Source organism: Miscanthus floridulus, chromosome 10 (assembly GCF_019320115.1).
Source record: "Miscanthus floridulus cultivar M001 chromosome 10, ASM1932011v1, whole genome shotgun sequence".
NCBI classification, from domain to species: domain Eukaryota; kingdom Viridiplantae; phylum Streptophyta; class Magnoliopsida; order Poales; family Poaceae; genus Miscanthus; species Miscanthus floridulus.
This window is the reverse complement of record NC_089589.1, coordinates 50,930,611-50,936,610: the sequence shown is the minus strand read 5'-3', so window position 1 is coordinate 50,936,610 and position 6,000 is coordinate 50,930,611. Positions and strand designations below refer to the sequence as shown.

At 45.3% G+C, this 6,000-nt stretch overlaps 1 pseudogene; it reads right to left on the bottom strand.

Moving 5' to 3' along the window:
• Positions 1-2,296: 2,296 nt before the first annotated feature.
• Positions 2,297-4,217, bottom strand: LOC136488619 (G-type lectin S-receptor-like serine/threonine-protein kinase SD2-5; annotated as a pseudogene).
• Positions 4,218-6,000: the final 1,783 nt, after the last annotated feature.

Below are 6,000 nucleotides of genomic sequence, written 5' to 3'. Positions count from 1 at the left end.
TAACCAAAACTAAACTAGAGCTTTCAGATGATATAATCAATACATTTATGTCCCTTCAAAAACGTCGAATAAAATAGTCACAAAAATAGCATTGTAAGTCTCTGGTTCTCTTTTATGCCTTATTTCAATTATTGATATGGCTTTTGAACTATTTATACTGTACTTAGTGGATGATTTGAACTTAATCCATGAGTTTAAGCCTTATTGGCCCCGTTCGCTGGTTTGAAACTTGATTGAAACTAGCTGAAAAACACCGTTCTGGCTGAATTGTTGTGAGATAAAAATATTGTTTCGGCTAAAAAAAGAAGCCGAACAAGCCGAATATGGGGTAAGTCGAATAGGGCCATTGTGTTATTTAGTGCATATATATCGAATCATATTGTCAATTTTACAATTATTACCGAATTGCTAAAATGGATTTACCGAATTGTATATGAAATTTTTTTGGTTGCATACCCTGAAACAAAATCCTAGATTCGCCACTGCCAGAGTTCAAACCTCGGTGATCGTAGCTTTTTCTAGGATTTTTCTAGAAATTTCAAGATACACGCATGCCTGCGCGTTCGGTGGTACTGCGCGTTTTTCACGCACTGGAGGCGACGTGCCTCCCAATCTCTTCTTTGCGTGTGTACAGACGCATACGTGTGCGTACGTATGGTGTGAGTGTAGAGTATGTAGATTATGTGCATCCAAATTGTACCCGATCAAAAAAGCCTCTTCGAGCGTTGCATCTCTTAAATAATGCTATATATCAAGACAGTTTGTTCGACGAAAGCAGATGGTTCACACTTGGGCTGACCCCTAACATTTTCACTCCCGAGGTGAGGAGGCATTTCCAAAGACAGACATGCATAATATATAAGTAGGATACCTTAATCTTTCGACTGTATGGAGCCCTCATTTTTTGCTTTCATACCTGTGCGTTTCTATCTGCAGCTTCATGAGTTCGAACCATTTTAGGACATGCTATTCACTACTACACAAATGATTTTGCACGACACCCCCCCGGAGGCCACCGAGGCGGGCACCTATTTTTACCCGTCACGGTAAATGCCACGGTTTATCTAGGCGGGCATTTTTTATTTACCACGGCGGGCTTTTTTGCCCGCCACGGTAAATCGATTTACCGTGGCGGACGTCTTAAGATGCCCGCCGCGGAAAATGTATAGCCATCTCCAATATAAACCGAGGCCCTCGCACCATCGTCGCCGCCTCCCCCACTCTCTCTCTCTCTCAGCTCCCCGCCTCCCCCACTCTCTCTCTCTCTCTCAGCTCTCCGCCTCCCCCACTCTCCCTCTGCCTCCCTCTACTCTCCCTCTACTCTCCCTCGATGCAGGCAGCGGCGCGCGGCGCAGCTCTCCTCCATAGCGCCGCCCCCTACAGCGGCGCGCGCGGGACGATGGCGATGGCTGCGCCCTCCTCCTCCCCCATGGATCCTCCATGAACGACGACGGCACGGGGCTAGGGTTTCAAATCCAGTGAGTTCATCTCCCTCTTCCTCTCCATCTCCCTCTTCCTCTCTCCATCTCCCTCACTCCTCCCTCTTCCTCTCTCCAGATCCGGCGACGGCGACCTCTTCCTCCACGGATCCGGCGGCGGCGACCTCCTCCCCCACGGATCTGGCGGCTGCACCCTCCTCCTCTGTGGATCTGGCGGTGGAACGACCGGATCCGGCGGTGGATCTCCACCACGGCCACAACGCTGGGACCTCCACCTCGGCGGGCGAGGACGCGTCGGCACGGCGGCCTCCCTCCACCACGGCGCGGCGGGATCCGCGAGGAGGCGTCGGCGTGGTCCCCTGCGAGCGACTGGCGAGGTGGTTGCGGCCGTGGGAAGCCCGGATCCGTCGCCGGTGGGCTCGCCAGTGGGCTCGAGAACGAGCTCACCGGCGGGCTCTTGATTTTTTTTGTTTTTTTTAAATGATTAACCGCAGCGGGCATCCTAACGTGCCCGCCGTGGTAAAAGTATATTTACCACGGCGGGCACGTTACACCGCCCGCCGCGGTAAATTGATTAACCGCGGCGGGCAAGGCCGCCCGCCGCGGTTAAGCCACGATTTACCGTGGCCTCTAAGCCGCGGCGGACGGCTTTGCCCGCCGCGGAAAACCGAAAATGCCCACCTCCAGTAAAGTTTGTGTAGTAGTGATTGGTTTTAGATATAAGAATGAGAAGCAGAATTTCTGCTGTAGACTTCAGGCAGTTTACAACGGTGTGATATTCCACAATTTCAATCACTGAACAGATTTTTTTAGACAGGAATGCTAAATTCTCTACACATATAAATTGCCTCAGTCTCTCACCTTGGGCCTGACACTTCTGAGGCTAGAGGTGGAGCTGACAACTCCACAATTCCAGGAGCACCTAAGCTGGCTGGATTTGTCACGACAAAGTTGTGATCTATGTCAGTTTTGGCACTCATAGTACCTTCCAAGACTTCTACGACCTCAGACATTTTAGGCCTTTGTTTGCAATCAATCTGCAAGCACCACATTGCGACCTTCATCATCTGAATTGCTTCTTGCTTGTGTGCCTGAATGTCACTACTACTGCACATATCAATCAAATCTACCAACTGATCACTCTTCAACTTCTCCTCCAGTAAGGTAATAAGATGAAAGCTCTTTTTCGTAACCACTTGGCTCTTATCCCGGTCGATGAGCTTGCACAGTCCAAAATCAGAGAGTTTAGCGTCCAAGTTATCATCTAAGAGGATGTTCTGTGGTTTCACATCCATGTGTGCAACTCTCTTCATGCAACTCTCTTCATGCACTCCTCATGAAGATAACAGAGGCCCTTAGCTATTATATATGAGCAATAATCTTGCATCGCGTTTGCCAATCCAAGCAAGGAGTGTCATCATCGCCGTGCCGGTGAAAGATCCACTGGTCCAGGCAGTGGTGGACCTAGAATTTTAACATAGGGTATGCCGCACAAAAATTTTCTTATGTAATTTGGGAAAACCAATTCCAATTCGGTAAAACCGCGTACATTAAATAATATGATAAGCCTTAAATTCAAAGATTAGCTAAAAACTATGACAAATTACGATATAAAGTGAGTTCAAATGAAATACAAATAGTTCGAATAGCCATAAAAGAGACTTACAACAAGATGGGATGAAAAAATTGCAAATAAAGGATGAAATATGTTATTTATAGTTATAATATCTAGAGGGGATAAAAAGTTGAAAAAATAAAAATAAAGACACATGAGGTCTCATGGGATACAACAAGAGGGTATAAAAAATAGAAAAACTAAAGGATGAAGTATATTATCTATACTTAAGTTTAATTTTAAAGGGGGCAAAAGAAAATGGAAATTTAAAATGGCGTTGTACATAGCTATTGATAAGTGATAATGAAATGACGCCAAAGTTATATCATTTATTTGCCATTCCATTTCATGACATGTCTCAGGGGGCATAACAACATGGGATAAATAAAACTAGAAAATAATGGACGAAATATATCATATATAGTTATTAATATCGAGAGAAGATAAAAGACCAGAAATTTAAAAACTACTCGCAACTGAGGTTTTACAAGACACAATAAGAAGGGATAAAAATATGAAATCTAAATAAAGGAATATTATGGATAGTTAATTTTTAGAGGGTCATAAAAATGATAAATAAAAAGAAAAAATGCAAAATAGAAAATAAAAACAAAAATTGCAGGCAGAGAGGATTGAACTAGTGACCGCTTGGTTAAGAAGCCAGAAACTTTACCGTTGGGGTATGAAGACGATTCAATCAGAAGAGCTGCAAAATTTTCTATCTAAACAATTATGACCCATTGTTAAATTAGTAACAAGCTGCCCCTAAAGGTATGCTATGTCCCACCTGGCATACCCCGTGGGTCCGCCCCTGGGTCCAACGATCCTTTGGGCATGTACTCATAAACCAAGAGCCTATGCAATTTCTCTGCACAGAAACCAATTACCCTCACCAGATTGATATGGTGAATGTTGCCGATGGTCTGAACCTCTGCCAAGAATTCCCTCTTTCCCTGACCCCTATCCAACCGTTTCACCGCAATTACTTCCTCACCTAAACGTCTAGCAGGACTTGTTGCCAGGGCCCTCAGTGGCGGAGCGTGAAGAGAATTCAAGAGGGGGCTAACAGTGTTCAACTTTTCTCTTATGTGCAAATCTCCATTACTTGCTAAGTATCGTCTTTTATCATCCTTAAGAAATTTCAATTCCCAAGGGGGGGCCATGGCCCACTATGGCCTACATGTAGCTCCGCCACTGGGGGCCCTCGAATGAACAACCTTTGCGCGCCCACATGCGTCCCCTTTGGGTGTTGTTGGACACTTGGAGCACCCAGGTGTTGCCTGGGTCCAGCCGCATGCCGCCGCCCACAGGTGTGGTGGCCGGCCACACGGTGTAGGAGCATCGGTTGGTGATGTTGATGGTGGTGGTGGTATAGCTGCTGCCGGTAGCGACGGCGAGGACGGGGAAGAACAGCAGCAGGAGGTGGTGAGTCCAAGTGCTCTCCCGGCTCCCATTATTAGTGTGTCTGTGTGATGGTACCATTTGTTTTCAGGTCTCTTTGAGAAGTGCAATAACGGCCGGGCCGTATGCGGCACCATGCGGACGCCTAGTAAAATGATAACACCTGGACCTCTGGCTCGGCACAGCTCCGTGGATTCCTTGGCTCGGCAAAATTCTTGACACGTGTCGTCGTTTCACTGGTTGTCCGCACAGTGCCGTGTACGGCCCGGCCGTACACAAATCCCCACCCCCCAATAATAGAGCTCTTTTGGCACCTGCGTACCTAACGGGTCAATGGTCCACCGTCCACACCTAACATGGTGGCAACTTTATTGGACTTGGAGTGATGTGGCCTGCTGCCGGCGCCTGTGGCAGGTAGGGCACCGCACGCCCAGCCGGCTGGCGGGAGGTAGGGTAACAACGGTCTTGAACAGAGGGGAGCAACGGTCCTGAATAGCGGTAGGGAGTACGCCTGACATAGGCCCATTGGGCTTACCCCGTATTCGACTTGTTTGGCTTGTTTTTTTAGCCGTAATAGTATTTTTCTCTTACAACAATTCAGTCAGAACAGTGTTTTTCAGCCAGTTTCAACCAAGTTTCAGACCAGTGAACGGAGCCATACTGGTGGCAATGCCCGCTCCTTTAAAATGAAAAAATAAACTAGATGTAGGCCCTATTTCAGTTTTTAGAAAGTTATTATAGAAGTCTATCGGAGGAAAAAAAAATAAAGTTTCTATTTATTTTGTTAACTTGCTAAATTTATTGGTTTAGCAAAGTCTCCTAGAGATGCTCTAACGTGGGTCTCAATTTATAATGCCTAGTATGGATGCGTGAGGAACCTCCCCTTCCAACCTACATAAATGTACAGAGAGTTCTATATAACAACGTCTAAATTTTGAAACTCAACGCACTTGAAATCGACCAATGAATAGAGAGAAGTCACTAGAACAGAACACGCTATCAGTGTTAAACTATCATCGTAGGTTCATCACTTCAGCTGGCAGTGATAGTATAACCGGTAATAGGTCACAACTAGTTCATGGCTTCATCCACTAGTGATAGGTTGTTTTGAAAAAAAAAAGATCATAACTTTTTCGTATGAGGTCGAATTGACTGAAGATAGACTTTATATTAAAATTGCAAAGTTAAAGAGATCTAAGACTTTATAGTTGACAAATTTTTAATTTAAGATAGCTATCATGTTCAAGTATTCAATATAAGTTCATGAATTAGATTTGAAAGGGTTAACAATGATAAATGGAGATAAAGTCAACATCAAAGTTACAGTACTCCACGAGGTCTACGATTTTGCAGTTAGAGCATCTCCAAGAGTTTTCAAAACTGACTCTCAATCTTATTTTTTTGGTAAGATTGAAAAAAACTACTCTCCAACAACTTCCTATCTCAACTCCCAATGTTTCCACACTTGGGAAAATCGTTCCAACCGTGCGGAAATATACGCGCGCATATTGATCGGCCAACCTATAGCTTGAAGGATGTGGCAAA